The 17,756-nt window shown below is 42.3% G+C and overlaps 1 long non-coding RNA gene across 3 annotated transcripts in view; it reads right to left on the bottom strand.

Annotated features, from left to right (window-relative positions):
• Positions 1-17,756, bottom strand: part of LOC133769809 (uncharacterized) — a 25,672-nt gene extending 7,916 nt beyond the window's left edge. The window contains exons 1-4 of one of the 3 annotated variants that reach the window (XR_009867277.1): positions 17,639-17,756; positions 16,052-16,136; positions 15,761-15,913; positions 14,095-14,174 (exon numbers count right to left, since the gene is read on the bottom strand). This is a non-coding gene — a long non-coding RNA (uncharacterized LOC133769809). The remainder of the gene's footprint in view (positions 1-14,094; positions 14,175-15,760; positions 15,914-16,051; positions 16,137-17,638) is intronic. The other 2 variants (XR_009867276.1, XR_009867275.1) reach the window with 2 other exon arrangements.

The raw sequence follows: 17,756 nt of genomic DNA, 5'->3' as shown, positions 1-17,756 counted from the left end.
AAAAGATAGACCGTCTTACTGAAATAAATCCTACTAATAAGCTGCAGGCTAAGACATACTATCCGAAAAGCCACTGGTTCAGAAATGTATTGATCAGAGATGTCAAAAATGAGCATGGTTTATCATCTGAACAGACCTAGAGAACTGAAGCTTAGAAAATGTGGGGGGATACTGTTAGGGAGGCACAATAGCAGTTTTTCTTAAAAAGAGAAGTTATGGGGCCAGCGTTGTCATGCAGCAGGTTACAATGTGGCTTAAGATGCTGGTATCCCAAATGGAGTTCTGGTTCAACGCTGGCTGCTCCACTAGAGTCAGCTTCCTGCTAAAGTGCCTGGGAAAGCAGAAGATGACCCAAGTGCTTGGGACCCTGCCACCCACACTGAAGACCCAGATGGAGTTCTAGCTCCTGGATTCGACCTGGCCCAGACCTAGAACTTGCAGCCATTTGGGAAGAAAAACAGCAGATGAAGATCTCTCTACGCATCCCCCGTTTTTTGTTAAAGATTTATTTGAAAGGCAGGTTAGAGAGGCAGAGGCAGAAAGAAAGAGGTCTTCCATCGCTGGTTCACTCTCCAAATGGCTGTCAATGCCAGAGCTGTGCTGATTTGAGGCCAGGAGCCAGGAGTTTCTTCCAGGTCTCCCACGTGGGTGCAGGGGCCTAAGGACTTGGGCCATCTTCTACTGCTTTCCCAGGCCACAGCAAACAGCTGGACCAGAAATGGAGCAGCTGGCACTCGAACCGGCACCGGTCTGGGATGCCAGCACTGCAGGTAGTGATTTTACCAGCTACACCACAGCGCCAGCCCCTCTAGCATTCAAATAAATAAATCTTAAACAAAAGTTAAGGTTTTTCCACCCCCACCGAATATAACCACAACTACCAATGTAATTAAAAACTACCAATGTAATTAAAACCAGCACATTAGTTAATAAATTTATATAGCTTTCAGTCTGGTTTTGTCACTTAGTAACTGTGTCCTTAGACAAATTACTTATTAATGTTTTCATCTATCAAATGGGAATTATGTACCATTTAAAATGGCAAAAAGATGGAAATATTTAGGTAGAAATTTAAATGTATGCAACATTTTAGCTTGAAAATTATGCAATGCTGAGAAGTGATCAGAAAACTCCATATTATCAGTTCAGTTTTGCTCCAAATGATTTACAGATTCACAAAAACCTAATGAAATCCCCGAGAGACTTTTTGGGGGAAAGAGTAAAAGCCAATAAAAAGAGTTACACTGCCGGCGCCACGGCGCACTAGGCTAATCCTCCGCCTTGCGGCGCCGGCACACCGGGTTCTAGTCCCGGTCGGGGCACCGATCCTGTCCTGGTTGCCCCTCTTCCAGTCCAGCTCTCTGCTGTGGCCAGGGAGTGCAGAGGAGGATGGCCCAAGTCCTTGGGCCCTGCACCCCATGGGAGACCAGGAGAAGCACCTGGCTCCTGCCATCGGATCAGCGCGGTGCGCAGGCCGCAGCGCGCCTACCGCTGCGGCCATTGGAGGGTGAACCAATGGCAAAAGGAAGACCTTTCTCTCTGTCTCTCTCTCACTGTCCTCTCTGTCAAAAATTAAAAAAATTTAAAAAAAGAGTTACAGAGAGGCAAAGGCAGGTAGCGTCTTTACCTGCAATGCCACAGCACTGGGTCCCCAAAATAGACTTATAAGCACAACTGACAAAGGTGAAAAGGCCACTCTGTGGAGAAAGGATGCTTTGTCTACAAATGGTGCTAGAGAAAACTAAAACTTCAATTCATACCTTATACCATATATAAAAATTAACTCAAAAGTGATCATAGACTAAACTGTACCTCAAGTTATAAAAGTTCTAGAAGAAAACAGATCTCTGACTTGTTCTAACATACTTCTTTGGATACTACAACCAAAAGCATGATGAAAAAAGGAAAAAACTGACACAATTTCTCCAGAATTAAAATTTCTGCTCTCCCAAGAAATGATGACAGGAAATGACTTAAGAAATTATTAAGAAACGACAGGACAGGAAAACCTCTGTTAGAAAATATTTGCTAATCGTATGTAACAAAAGACTTGTGTCTAGAAGAGATAAAGAACTTTCAAAATTAAGTAACCCAATTTTAAAAAATAAGCAGGAGCTGGGGCCAGCGCTGTGGCACAGCGGTTTAACACCCTGGCCTGAAGCACCAGCATCCCATATGGGCGCCAATTTGAGACCCAGCTGCTCCACTTCTGATCCAGCTCTCTGCTGTGGCCTGGGATAACAGTAGCAGATGACCCAAGTCCTTGGGCCCCTGTGCCTGCATGGGAGACCCTGAAGAAGCTCCTGGCTTCAGATCGCCGCAACAGCGGCCAACTGGCGAGTGAACCATCAGATGGAAGATTCCTCTCTCTCTCTCTGCCTCTCCTCTTTCTGTGTAACTCTTTCAAATAAATAAATAAATCTTAAAAAAAAAAAAAATAAGTAGGAGCTGAACAGACAAGTCACTGAAGATGATACCTGAATGGCATATGCACTTGAGAAAATGCTTATCATCAGTCTTTAGGGAAATGTAAATATAAAATAATTAATCACAATCACTCAACCACTGTTAAAATTATACAATTTAAGAGACACAATATCAAGTATGGATGAGGAGATAATTATCAAGAATGCTCACTGATAGTGGGAAGCAAAATGGTACAGCTGCTTCGGATAACAGTTTGTTAATTTCTTAAAAAGCTTAAGCACTTGGCATATACCCCAGCACTCCTGTTCCTAGGTGTGCTTTACCTAGTGACATGAAAGCCGGGGCTGTATTACTATATACACCACTATACAATCCCAACTACACGACATTCTGGAAAAGGCAAACACAAGAGTCAGGAGTGGTCATCGAGGACTGGGGCTGGGGAGGAGAAATTGAATGTAGAAATTTCTGTAGCAACGAAAACACTCCATATTTGACTGTATTTAATTATAATTAATCATAAGACTGTTGTGATTCCATCAATATCCACAGAATTGCACATTTAAAGAATGAACTTTCCTGTGATTGCACCACAATGAAATTTAAGACAAGCTATCTAATAAACAGAGGCTCGTAGTAGGTTAAGTCACTCACTGCTTATGTGTAAGCATCCTGTATTGGCGCACCAGTTTGAGTCCTGGCTGCTCTGCTTTGAATCCAGCTTCCTGCTAATGTGCCCAGGAAGATAGTAGAAGTTATCCCAAGAACTTGGGCCCCTGTCACCCAGGTGGGAGACCTGGAGTTTCTGGCTCCTGGCTTCAGCAGGGCCAACCCTGGCTATTTTGGCCATTTGGGAAGTGTGACCCAGCAGATGGATGATCTCTGTCTCTCCCTCTCTGCCTTTCAAATAAATGAATAAATTTTAAAGAAAAATAAAGAAAATGTTGAAATATAAGGCATTATTTTCCTCTCAATGAGGCCTCTAAGGACCATACTGGCATGTGAGACCTATGATTTCTTGTGTTGTTTTAAGTACACTGGATAGGGGCTGAAACTGTGGCAGGTTAAGCCTCCAACTACAGCACCAACATCCCATATGGGCGCAGGTTCAAATCCCAGCTCCACTTCCTAGCCAGCTCCCAGCTCATGTGCCTGGGAAAGCAGCAGAAGATGGCCCTCGTGCTCAGGCCCCTTTACCACTTGGGAAATCTGGAAGAAACTCCTGTCTCCTGGTTTTGGATTGGTCCAGCTCCGGCCATAGTGGCCATTTGGGGACTGAACCAGCAGATGGAAGACCTCTCTCTCTGTAACACTGCCTCTCAAATAAATAAGTCAATCTTGAAAAAAAAAAAAAAGAAACAAGAAAGTACACTACATGAGTCCATACTTGAAACTTTAACACTACTTACTTTACAGCCTTTAACAAAAGAGCATTTGATGTTAATACAAAAATAAACCCTGGCTTTTGGTTCAATATTAATTTCCCACGTGGAGGTCATAATAAATAATAAACATAACTCTTAACCCTGATTTATAAAATATTTTGAGAAGCCTTACTGTTATAAAACCACTAAATATCTCTTTCCCTCATTAACTAGGGAGAATTTAAAAAAAATATTGAGAGGTAGAGTTACAGACAATGGGAAGGAGAGACAGAGACCCACATGGGAGACTTGGAAGAAGCTCCAGGTTCCTGGCTTTTGGCTGGCCTAGCTCTGGTCTTTGCAGCCATTTGGGGAGAGACCCAGTAGATGGAAAACCTTTCTCTCTCTCTGCCTCTTCCTCTCTAACTCTGCCTTTGAAATAAACAAAATTTTTTCTAAAAGTAGCATATTATGTGTATCCTTCCAGTGCATATAAAACATCTCTTTAAAAAAAAAGTAAATGTAGGGGCCCGGGTGGTGGCGAATGGGGTAGAGCCACCACCTGCTGTGCTGGAATCCCATATGAGCACTGGTTGGCATCCCGGCTTCTCCACTTCTGACAAAGCTCTCTGCTATGGCCTGGGAAAGCAATAGAACATGGCCCAAGCCCTTGGGCCCCTGCACCAGAGTGGGAGACCTGGAAGAAGCTCCTGGCTCCGAATTAGCACAGCTCTAGCCGTTGCTGCCATTTAGGGAGTGAACCAGTAAATAGAAGACCTCTCTCTCTGCGCCTCTCCTCTCTCTGTATAACTTTGACTTTCAAATTAATAAATCTTAAAAAAAAAAAGTAAACATGAGTGTTAAAGTGGTTATATATATAAAACGACTGAAGACTAGGGTTCCTTACCCATTATCTTGAGATGGTCTTTAAAGTGTATGGTTTGGGCCAGTGTTGTAGCGTAGTGGGTAATGCCCCTGCGTGCAATGCCAGCATCCCATATGGGCATTGCTTCAAGTCCCGTTGCCCCACTTCTGATCTGGCTCCCTGCCAATATGCCTGGGAGAATGGCAGAAGATGGCCCAGCCCTGGCCACTGTGGCCATCTGGGGAGTAAACTAGCGGATGGAAGATTTGTCTCTCCCTGTCTTTCAAAAAAATCTTAAAAAAAAAAAAAAATTTAAAAAGTGTATGATTTGATTTCTACATGAACTAGCAGCAGCCAATTTCACAATGGTGAAAATTCAGAGGCTGCTGTTGTCATGCAGAGGTTAAGGCTGCTGCCTGCAATGCCAGCATCCCCTGTGGGTATCCTATGGGTATCACTTTGTGTCCTGGTTGCTCCAACTTTCAATTCAGTTCCTTGCTAATACACCTGGAAAAGTAGCAGAACTCGGCCCAAGTGCTTGGGTCCCTGCACCCACAGGGGAGACCTGAAAGAAGCTCCTGGTTCCTGTATTCAGCCTGGCACAACCCTGATAGTCGCAACCATTTGGGGAGTGAACCAGTGGATGAAGATTCTCAAACTCTGCCTTTATTTTTATATTTTTTAAAGATTCCCTAACTGGCGTCAACGGCCAGAGCGGCACAGATCCGAAGACAGGAGCCAGGAGCTTCTTCCGGGTCTCCCACGTGGGTGGAGGGGCCCAAGGACCTGAACCATCTTCTACTGTTTTCCCAGGCCATAGCAGAGAGCTGTATTGGAAGAGGAGCAGCCAGGACTAGAACCGATGCCCATATGGGATGCTGGCGCTTCAGGCCAGGGCTTTAACCTGATGCACCACGGTGATGACCCCTAACTCTGCCTTTTCAATGAGTACAAACACAGAGGGGGATCTGGAACAGTTTCCTGGACACCTGACAGATGAGCTCTAATCAGTAAATTCATAAAAAGAAGTCAACAGTCAGTAGAAGAAAACTGAGATGGTAATAAGTGAAACAAAGTAAACAGAGTACATAAGAATATGAAGGACAGGGCCGGCCTGCGGCGCTGGCATCCCATATGGGCGCTGGGTTCTAGTCCTGGTTGCTCCTCTTCCAGTCCAGTTCTCTGCTGTAGCCCAGGAGGGCAGTGGAGGATGGCCCAAGTGCTTGAGCCCTGCACCTGGCTCCTGGCTTTGGATCAGCACAGTGCTGGCTGTGGTGGCCATTTGGGGAGGGGTGAACCAACAGAAGGAAGACCTCTTTGTCTCTCTCTCTATCTCTCTCTCTCTATCTGTAACACTACTTCTCAAAAAAAAAAAAAAAAAAAAAAAAGCATATGAAGAACAGAATTTAGAGGATAGTGGGAATTCACGAACTAATAGACAATGAGTTTTCAACCTGTGGCCCAAAAAAACCCCATAGGGTCAGCACTATGAGGCAGCTGGTTAAGAGGCTGCTTGTGATACAGTTATCTGGCATCCCATTTTGGAGTGCCAGTTCAATTCCAGGCTGCTCTGCTTCCAACCCAGCTTCCTGATAATGCACCTGGAAATACAGCAGACTGTGGTTCCAGTACTTGAGCCTGCCACTGTGGGAGACAAGTAATGACTTCTAGCTGCAGCTTGGCACAGATCCAGCTACTGTGGCCATCCGAACCAGCAGATGGAAGATCTTGATTTCTCTCTCTCTCTCTCTCTCTCTGTTACTGTTTCAAATAAATAAACCCATTATATAAAAAAGAAAAAAAAGCCAAACAAACACAGGGGCTGGAGATGCCAGCAGATCCCAGCATACTGTACTGGAGCAGTAGCTCAAATCAGAGTTGCACCATTCCCAATCCAGTTCCTTGCTAATGAGCCTGGGAAAACAACAGAACATGGCCCAAGTGCCTAGGCCCATGCTACCCACGTGGGAGACCTGGATGGATTTCCTGGCTCCTGGCTTCCCTGGCAGCTGCAATCATTTGGGGAGTGAACCAGCCTTTCAAATATATAAATCTTTTCAAAGAATAGCACAACATCTCGGAACAAAAGGCAGAGTATTTGGCTGAAATTTACAGATGTTTTAAAATACTTTACAATTTAATACCAGTTCTCCAAAGAGGACAATGTAAGAGTGTGGGAACATTTCCAACATGAGGGCAAAGAACCAGGGTGCCGGTAAGGGAGACATTGCACAACTGCTCATTAATTCTCAGGGTTTAAAAAAAACAGCTTTGTCATTTTACTGATAGGTTGAGAGAAAACACAGTTGACTTACTGCTTTGTGAGTCAGTACAATTTAGTTGAAGAGAAATTTATAAAAGGGTTTGGTTCTACCACTGTAAAAAAAATACAAGATTCTTTTACCAGCAATACTAAAGATTTATGTTCACATTGCAGAGTATGTTCTACTGACATTTTCTGTTAATATTTAATTAAAACTTTATTTTATAGGATGAAAATGTGACAGATAATTTATCATTTATATCTACATATTCTATTTTCTCACTATATTAAGTTGCTAAAGATTCTTAAGATGGTTTTACTGCAACTGTCCCCCAAAAGACATTGCACATTCATAATGGAACCCACTTCTATTCTAATTACCATCTGACCTCTGACTTGTTCCTACAATAACTGCAGTAAATGTGACTGAATAGAGTTCTTATTTCTGAAAGAAAATCCACTAGAAATGAACATAGATGCTTACTGCACAGGCAGAAAAGTTCCTTCACAAACTCAACTATTTTTCAACATGAAAAGTAAAGGCAAGCCACAATGTTGGCAAGTCATATACTAAATATTTCTGACAGCAAAAAGTTTCTCTTCCTTCCTGGCAATCCTCTTTCTCATGATATGACAAATCAGTTTATGCATAGACATGATGCACCAGTTTTCTCTCCTCTAGATATCTGGATGGCTTTCAAACTGAAATTTAGATGCTTTAAACATGAAACTCAGACTAGACTACTCTAAAATCCATTTTTTTCTCTAAATGGAAATCTGACAGAAGAGGAAGTATGCAGACATACAGAGAAACAAGTTTTGAGGCCTACGTATTTATTAACAACAGGCTAGCTCTTCATGACTATGCAATAAAACGTAGAACTTCAGATGTGAGAAGAAAACAGCTGAAGTGTGACTTGGGTTATCAAGCCGCTGTTAACTGTAAGATCTCAGAGGCAACATCATGTGATATTAAAGGAGTAAGAAACAGAAAGGTCATTTTGTCTCTCTGTTACGCTCCTTCACAAAAAACTCCCCTTTCTGCCTCGTCAAAGATCTAAGCCACTGAAATCAAACAAACACTAGAAACACAGCCTTATAATTGCATATAAAAATCAAAAGCAGTAAAAAATTCTAGTTTGGTTTGAAGGAACCACTTGAGGAAAAAACCATTTTCTTTGCTGTCCACAGGATTTGAGGTAACCTTAAAATATAAATAAATATAAATATTCAGAGCTCTAATTGGGCCACTAGAATCAGCATATTCAATAACATACATACTAGACATACAAAAAACTTTTCCATAACCCTCCCATCTGCCGCCAGGGCCTTTAAACTACTAAAGACCTTCTCAAGTAACAATTTGTATCTTAACCTTTGAGGATTTCACCAAAACCCAGGGCTGTATTTATCAGGGTGCCTAATAAAAACTTACCAAACAGATTTTACATTACCTAGTTCATTCCTTGCCCTAAAATAGCAGGCTGAGACCTACACTAAGTCCTAAAACCAGTTATGTGGGTCACAGCATCATACTTGTTTTTCTAACTGAACTGAAAATGTTACTGCACTGCCCTTTTGCTCATGTGCAGCCGTACATATGCACATAAAATAAATTTTACTAAATGAAATTAACCAGTGGTCTTACTTAGACATTATTTGAAATATCAATTTGACACCCACTTAAAGTGATGAGAATTTCTATTAAATAAAAATGAGTTAGGTGAGATATTAAAATTTGTCAGAAATTGATCGTATACAACAGGAACATCAGTAACTTCCTTCAGTGCTAAAATTAAGAGTTAATTTCTGGCCGGCCCCGTGGCTCACTCGGTTAATCCTCCGCCTGCGGTGCAGGCATTCCATATGGGCGGCGGTTCTAGTCCCAGTTGCACCTCTTCCAGTCCAGCTCTCTGCTGTGGCCCGGGAGGGCAGTGGAGGATGGCCCAAGTGCTTGGGCCCTGCACCCGCATGGGAGACCAGGAGGAAGCACCTGGTTCCTGGCTTCGGATCAGCGCAGCACGCCGGCCGTAGCAGCCATTTGGGGGGTGAACCAATGGAAGGAAGACCTTTCTCTCTGTCTCACTGTCTAACTCTGCCTGTCCAAAAAAAGGAAAAAAAAAAAAAAAAGTTAGCTTCTGATTTTCAGGGGATGTTAAATAACAGTTAAGCTTTCAGGGACAGCTGGATAAGAGAATATTTGGGATTCCTATTTGAAAAATATAGTACTGGACTGGAACCTTAAATTATGAAAAGCTGTAAATACCTAGTGGCATGTCACTCATACTAAAAAAGCAAAAAATGCATGCTGTGACGTATCCCAAGCACAGCCAGTAGTAGCAGGATTATGATTACAACACGTAACATCTGGTTTTCAAATCCAGTGTTTCTATTTTAGGATGCTTATTTAATCCAATTTGAGTTGAATTACTGTAAATATTCTGAGAATTTTTGAGCTAACAGTATACAATCATCTCTTTAGCTCTATGAATGTCTACCATGAGCCTGATACTTTAATGTATGTCCCCAAAGCCCATCATTCTTATTTATTCTAGATCTTGAGGCCAATCACTTGTCAATTACCATAGTAACCACGGATCAAGTGTCCTTATGAAACATTATCTTCTAGTTCCTATTATCATAGGCATTATGTATTTTAATAAAAAAAAGTACTCAAAAGTGGAGATTATGGCTTCACTTACTGAGCCAGGTAGCACATAAACACACACACACACACACACATACACATAGATATATATTCCTTCTGTTATTGGCAATACATGTAGCTTTAGTCCTGGTCAAACTCCACAGCCTTATACCACTGAGAATAAGAAATGAAAGATCTGTGTAAAATCAGGTGGTGTGAACAACCCCTTGATGGTTGAACATACATAATCTTCCAAAAAAAAATTCTAACAAAAACTTCTAACCTGTGAACATTCCCCTCCTTATGACTCTATCCCTTATATGCTCTTAATTCTGACTCAATTTACAAAGCCTTAAATGATTTCATTTTAATCGACTAACCAGGATATTGTTCAATGTACTAACTCTGACAAAGCACATTTTTAGTGACATGAACTGTTCTTTTTTTTTTTTTTTTTTTGACAGGCAGAGAGATAGAGAGAGAGAGACAGAGAGAAAGGTCTTCCTTCCATTGGTGCAACCCCGAAATGGCAGCTACGGCCAGCGCACTGCGCTGATCCGAAGCCAGGAGCCAGGTGCTTCCTCCTGGTCTCCCATGCGGGTGCAGGGCCCAAGCACTTGGGCCATCCTCCACTGCCCTCCCGGGCCACAGCAGAGAGCTGGACTGGAAGAGTAACCAGGACAGAATCCGGCCCCCTGACTGGGACTAGAATCCAGGGTGCCACTGCCGCAGGCAGAGGATTAGCCAAATGAGCTGCAGCGCTGGCCACGAACTTGTTCTTTGTAAGTACAATTTTTGGTCTGTACAAATGAGTACCTACTAAATGCCAAGGTCTATGATAGGTTCTAAAACTACAAAGGTGAATTTTTTCTCTAAAGATCTTATTACACAAACACATATGGATATAATAAAGAGCCAAAACGCAATACATAAAGTGACAGAAATCATGTAGAAGGAAATTAATTAAATTTATATACATGGAGGTATTACCTACAGTTATACCTGTAGCGCTATCCAGAAGGCTTAATTAATTAATTTTTTAAGAAAGTACAGAGAGGCAGAGGCAGAGAGGTCTTTCATTCTGCTGGTTCACTCCCCAAATGCCTGCAACGGCCATGGCTGAGCTTATCTGAAGCCAGGAGCCAAGAGCTTCTTCAGGTTCTCCCACCTAAGGTACAGGGGCCCAAGGACTTGGGCCATCTTCTACTGCTTTCCTAGGCCATAGCAGAGAGCTGGATCGGGAGAGGAGCAGCTGGGACTTGAACTGGCACCCATATGGGATGCCGACACTGCAGGCTGGGGCTTTAAGCTGTTGCAACACAGCGCTGGCCCAGAAAGCTTAATTTAAAAGGCAGCATTTCAACATATGGAAATATGGTTAACATTCCAGATGGTAAAAACCATATGAATAAATACAACTACAAAAAATGCAGGGCTTACACTGGGGAGCCATGACAAGTTCAGAGTGGCTACAGCATATGATACTTCAAAAGCAGGAAATGATGTTGGATAAAGGTTGCTATGACCTCCAGGAGGGCCATCAAAGCCAGACAAAAAGAGCCTCCTTGCTTTATTTCTGTATATGAGAATATATTCATCTAAACTCTTGAAGCATCATTCATGTAACAGCATTCCACACACTAATACCACCACCTTAATCCCTAAGTACTTCCTAAATATGTGGCAGCATTCTAAGCACATTACATGTACCAGCTCATGTAATAGTAATCCCAATCTTGTCAGGTGAGTTCATTCCCATTTTACAGACAGGACAGACAGGATGTACAATTTTCTCTATAAAAAAAAAAAAACCTTTGCCACACCTACATATTTTGAAACTGGAAGGATCCTCCTTACTATTTCTGAACAAATTTTAAAGCCATCATTCTATGGGAGCACAGGAAAAACCTAAAATCCTACAAACATTCAAATGGTTTAAGAATATTTGGAAAAGTTCTCAGAGGCAAGAGGTTAATAAAAATGAAGCAATAAAAACATATACATAGGAGCCATCGCTGTGGCATAGTGGGCGCCATTTCAAGTCCCCGCCTCTCCACTTACAATCCAGCTCCCTGCTACAGCCTGGGAAAGCAGTAGAAGATGGACCAAGTCCTTGGGCCCCTGCAGCCATGTGGGAAACCCAGAAGCTCTTGGCTTCAGATCAGCCCAGCTCCAGCTGTTGTGGCCATCTGGTGAGTAAACCAGTGGATGGAAGGCTTCTATCTATGCCTCTGCCTTTCTGTAACTCTGCCTTTCAAAGAATTAAATAAATAAAACAAACAAAAAAATTATACATAGACATATATTCATTAAAAAATGTTGAAAACTACTGTGTAAATTTATATTTTTAATACATTTACTTTTCCCCTGAATTTATAATTATATATTTTTAATTCTAAATTAACACTGTAATAGGAATATTTCTACATATCTATCTAAATGAAGAGACAGTCTTGACATATGTAACAAAGCAGCTCAATGTTGTAAGCTCACATGCTATCCTGTAAGGGTTAGGTTAAATAAAAACAGCCTTAAAAATGGAATTAAGGGAAGAAGGCATTGTATTACAAAGCTGTCACTTGGGAAGGTAGTAGATGATGGCTCCAGTACTTGAGTCCCTGTCACCAATGTGGGAGACATAGGAGTTCTGGGCTCTTGGCTGTGGCCTGGGCCAGACCTGGCTGTTGATGACATTTGGCAAGGAAAATCAGCAGAACAATCACTCTCTCTCTCTCACCAGCTCTTTAACATGAAAAATAAACATTAAAAAAGCAGAAACAACAACATGGTAATGTGTCAAGAGTCATAAAAATGTCTGTACAATAATCCTTACATTTATCTTGAAAAAATGTGTTTTGGACACAAAACACAGAAAATATTCCATGTACATAGCTAGTAATTGCAGCTCAATATTTAAGTATTAAAACCCTAAATTGGGGGCCAGCGCTGTAGTGTAGCAGGTAAAGCTACTGTTTGCAGTGCCCGCATCTCCTAAGGACACCGGTCCAAAAGTCCTGGCTGCTCTACTTCCAATCCAGCTCTCTGCTGTTGCCTGGGAAAGCAGCAGAAAATGGCCCAAGTCCTTGGGCCCCTGCACCCGTATGGGAAACCTGGAAGAAGCTCCTGGCTCCTAGCTTTGGATCAGCCCAGCTACAGCCATTGCGGCCATCTGGGGAGTGAACCAGCAGATGGAAGACCTCTCTCTCTGCCTCTGCTTCTTGTAACTCTTTCAAATAAATAAATAAAATCTTAAAAAAAAAAAAAGAATCCTAAATGGTCATGCAAAACAAAAATGAAGTAAAAGAGAGCAATCTGATGAAATATTTACAGATATTAAAATTATTACAGAGACCATGCAGTCACACTGAATAATTCTAATAAGCATTAGGATGTTAAAGACACAAACAAAAGCAAAAATTAAAGAACTTGCATATAAGGAAATTTTCAAAATATGTTAATTGGGATTAAAAGTGGCATTTTTTTGTTCAGCTCCATTATGATTTACAAAATTTGAAAACAAAAAAAAAAAACGAAGATAATCTTCAATTTCTGCTCATACTCCACCTTTCAAAGTGCTCTAGAAACCTGACTAGAGGGCAAGAACTTCAAATGATCTCGATGTGAAGCTAACTCTGGAGACACTGACAAGCTGGCCCCTGTACACAATTTTCTTAACACAATCCTTAGCCAAGGCATCCCTTCCACACTGGTTCACTCACTGTTTAACATGACTTCGCTTATATAATCACATCTTTGCTCACAACCTTCCATTCAACCAGAGTATCTTTTCTTCTAATCTCTCACTATCATTGAGAAATTTACTAAATATATTTCATTTTGCTTTGTTTTCTAAGACAATTTGTCTCTTAAAAATCACAGCTGATTGTGCAAGGTGGCTTCACAAAATCTACAGGAAAACGGCATTTAAAAATGAGTTCATTTTGATGAAAATTTTTTTTTAAATTCACAGTTTGCATTTTTTCATTAAATTTCATTAATTAAACCCTTCACAAATGGGATCAGAAGCCATTGTTTAAATGTTTAAAAAGCTATTTAAATTGCTCAATTCTTTTGAAAGAACTACTTAGACTAACTTTCCACATGTCTGACTACGTCCTCCTTTTTACTGACAGAACAAAGATCGGTTCAGAAAGTCATTAGGTAACCTAGATCTACTGGAATCGAAGTCCTAAAACATGCTGTCATTCTAGTCTGAATTATATGTGAAAGAAAACCATTATCTGTCTCCATGTGGTCCTGAAAAATAGCGGTGAAATCTAACATAGCAAAAGACCATCTAGAGAGCGCAGTCTGCTATCGTTACAAGTGAATTACATAACTTTCCAAAAAAAAATAGCTAAATCTTTAGAAAAGCAGCTCCATTTAACATAGCAATCAGTTCCCTTTCTGAACATATACTGACATTTACAGAAATAACCACAGTTAAATTCTACCGTTTTCCAAGAGACATATACACATTACATGGCCAATCTTGATTACTTTGGGGTAATTAAGTAAAATTACGTACCAGAAACAGAATTTTCAACAGACAGCATCTCAAGTCAACTGTAACATCTTGCTTCACTGTTCCACAAAATCAGTCTTAATCTAAAAAACAAAGATTTCTTTTAATTTTGTATATGTTATACCTCAGATATTCACAACTTGACTGTCCTTTAATAAAAAAAAAAAAAAACAGGGCCTGGTGCTGTGGCATAGTAGGTTGAGCCTCTGCCTGTGGCGCCAGCATCCCATATAGACAGAAGTCCTAGTTGCTCCACTTCCAATCCAGTTCCCTGCTAAAGCGCCTGGGAAAGCAGTGGAAGATAGCCCATGTGCTTGGGCCCTGCACCTGGAAGGGAGACCCAGAATAAATGCTTGGCTCCTGACTTTGGATGGACCCAGCTCCAGCCGCTGCAGCCATTTGGCGAGTTAACCAGCAGCTGGAAGACTTCTCTGTCTCTCCCGCTCTCTGTAATTCCACCTATCAAATAAAGAAATCTTTAAAAAAAAAAAAAAAAGTGAGAAACAAACACTAACATTTTGCTTCCTGAACGCTCACTGGTAAGATCTCTTCTTATATTGTAGAGTTCTCATTGGTTAAAAAAAATTGTAATTCTCATAGTGTTCTGTAATAAAAATATTAGGTACTTCTTAAAAAACCTAGAAATGAGACCCACATTAATAGACAAACTGACTTATAAAGATGTCTTAATTTTGATTCTGGTCAAAAACACCATAATGGGTAGCTAATTATTTTATATCTTCCTGTGAAACCTTTACCAAATCATTCTTTCAAAATAGCTATATATCAAAGAAAAATTATTTAAAATTTGACAGTTTTGATTTTGTAGAAAATATTACTTTCATTTGGGCTCACTGAAATAAATTACAAAATATAATCCTATCATGATTTCTTTGTAATTGAGATGGTACAGCAACTGTTCATATTCATACTCATTTTCACTTTAAGATACTATAAAATCCTTAAAAAAGGACTGAGGAATTTAAAAGGCCGGCAATGACAAACTAGTACTTTAATAATATTAATGGATTCTCTCAATCTGTATTTTATTGGCTGTATTTTATTCAGCATTACATTAATCTAGAATATTGAAAAATTTAAAGGTTAGGATAGTATCTGTGGAACACAACTTTCCGAAGAGAATCACTGGTTATAAAAACTAACTAGCTTTCTTCACATATTTTGTGTACAAATGTAAATAAACACCAGGAAGGGAAACTTTCTAGGGAAGACTGCAGGAAAACACAATGCAGTTAAAATCACCTCACTACACCATAACACAATTTGTTCTTAGTATGCCCTAAATGTCATTTCTGTGTCGCACTGTATGAACGGTCAAAGATTCTTAAGTGAAAAAAGTTCTACAAATCCAAAGAGATAAAACTCAAAACTTAAAATAGAAAATCTGGGGGACAATCGCACAAGCATCCAAAGCCTTAACACAAATCCCTCTCTGGTCTTAGGATCTACTTCTAGGAACTTATTTCTAAGTAATAATCAGAGATGGGGCTGGTGCTGTGGAGGTGGTAAGTTAAGCTTCCACCCGAGGGACAGGCATCCCATTTGGGCGCGAGTTTGAGTCCCGGCTGCTCCTCTCCCATCAAGCTCTTTGCTAATGGCCCGGAAAAGTCGAAGAGGATGGCCCAACTGCTTGGGCCCCTGCACTCACGTAGGAGATCTACAAGAAGTTCTTGGCTCCTGGCTTCAGATGGGCCCAGCCCTGGCTGTTGTGGCCATTCCCGGAGTGAACAAGCAGATGGAAGACCTTTCTGTCTGTCTCTCCCTATCTCTGCTTGTAACTCTCCTCTCAAATAAATAAATCCTAAAAAAAAAAAAAAAATTCAGGGTTGTGCAGTGAAATCCACATATGTTGACATTTTAGCCACTGTTTTGAGTTCTTATGAACAATATTTTGCTAAAAGATGTACAAGGATATTTACTGACATATTATCGCACTTACAAATTATTATTCATCTATTCTATATATTATTATGAAGCCATGAAGGATGCCTTATGGACAAAGTTTCCAATGTTCCCAACGTTTCCTATAAATAAAACAGTAAAACAAAATTAGCACTGTTTGAATGGTTCAGAACAAAAGCCATTAAAAAAAAAAAGCAAAACCTTCTGTATGAAAATAAAATGTAATACAGTGTAAACTGTAATTACCTTTCAGTGGAGGAAATCCAAGATACTTTTATTTTCCTGAATATTTTTTAAAAAAATAACTTCCAAATACCCACTGCATTACCTGCTTGTATAAGATAAAAGCAGTTTAAAAACAGGTAGTGGAAGCTGAGAATTATGTTTTCTGATTTTCTTTAAAACAGCTGTTTCATTCCTAAATACTCTGACAAAACCTTTTCTGTATCATAAAGTTTTAAAAAGAGAAGATCCTGAAAGTATTCTGCGTTTCACGAAGAAATCATTGTTTTCAAATCCAGAAATGAAAACCATGCGAGTATCTAATTTTGGCATTTCACCCTAAAATGTCACCTCAGAGGTCATTCGAGCCCTGGGCCAAAGCGAACGCCCTTCAAGCATGATCCTTCCCTTCCCGGTTATGCACAGGTTATGCACAGGTTATGCACAGGAGAACCTCTCCGAGGGGCCCTTCCGGTTCTAGAGACTTCTCTCTGCAGTGCTACCTCGGGAGACGTGTCAATGAAATGTCCCGTGTCCTGCCGCACAGCTGCCCCCACACCCAACCAACCATTAAGTCATCCATTCACTTGGCAGCCCCGGGCACCAGCCCCCTCAACAGGTTTTCAAACACGAGGACTAAGGACAAGCACCCATGCAGGTGCGTGAGCCTCGCTGGAAACGCCGACGAGTTTGGAGCAAGAGCACCGGTGCGAGCCCCCCACACACGCGCACACGCGCGCGCGCGCTGCTTGGCTGTCCCCGCGCCAACATGGATTAGCGCTATCTCCCAAGCTCAGGTTTCATTCCACGAAGTAACCCGATTCCACTCGGGGCTGCGTGAGAAGCTAGCAGCTGCCGGGCGGGAAGGCGGCGGCAGCACGAGACCCCCGTGCGCCCCCGGTGGGTGAGGGGACAGGTCCTCAGCCCCGGACGACCACCACGGCCGCGGCCTTCCCACCGGCGGCGGGGGCCTCGCGCGCTCGGCACCCTCCGCCCACGCCCTCCGTGAGGGAGGCCGCCAGCGCCAGTCCCCCAACGCCTCAGGTCGGGAGCCGGACGGCCCGGAGCGGCGCGACCGCAGGTGGCATCCCCGCCGAGGCGGGCGGGTGAGACTTCCCACCGCCTCTTCCTCGCTCGCTCGCTCTCGGCGGGAGAGGAAGCCTCGCCCCCTCTCCGCCCGCCCCTGCTCCCCACCCCGCCGCTCCGGGAACCTACTCGGCCATGGCCGCCTCCAGCCCCTCCACTTCCGGTGCTGGCGCCTCCGCAGCTGCGCCATCCCCCAGCCGCTCGGACACCCGCGGCTGCCAACTGGCCTCCGAGACTGCTCTGCGAGTCCTCCGACCTCCCCCCGGAGCTGCCCCGGACGGGCAGGTGCACGCGTGCCGCACTAAAGTCGACCTACCGGATGAAGACGCCTAGCGCTTCGGTCCACCAACACAAAATGCGGTAGAGCCGCGGCCACCGCTGCCAGGACAAAATGGCGCCGAGAAGCGGGTTTAGCGCAGGCGCTCTGGAGGGAC

Source organism: Lepus europaeus, chromosome 11 (genome assembly GCF_033115175.1).
Source record: "Lepus europaeus isolate LE1 chromosome 11, mLepTim1.pri, whole genome shotgun sequence".
Classification (NCBI taxonomy): Eukaryota; Metazoa; Chordata; class Mammalia; order Lagomorpha; family Leporidae; genus Lepus; species Lepus europaeus.
Note: the sequence above shows the minus strand (reverse complement) of the source record. Positions and strands in the feature narration are given on the sequence as shown.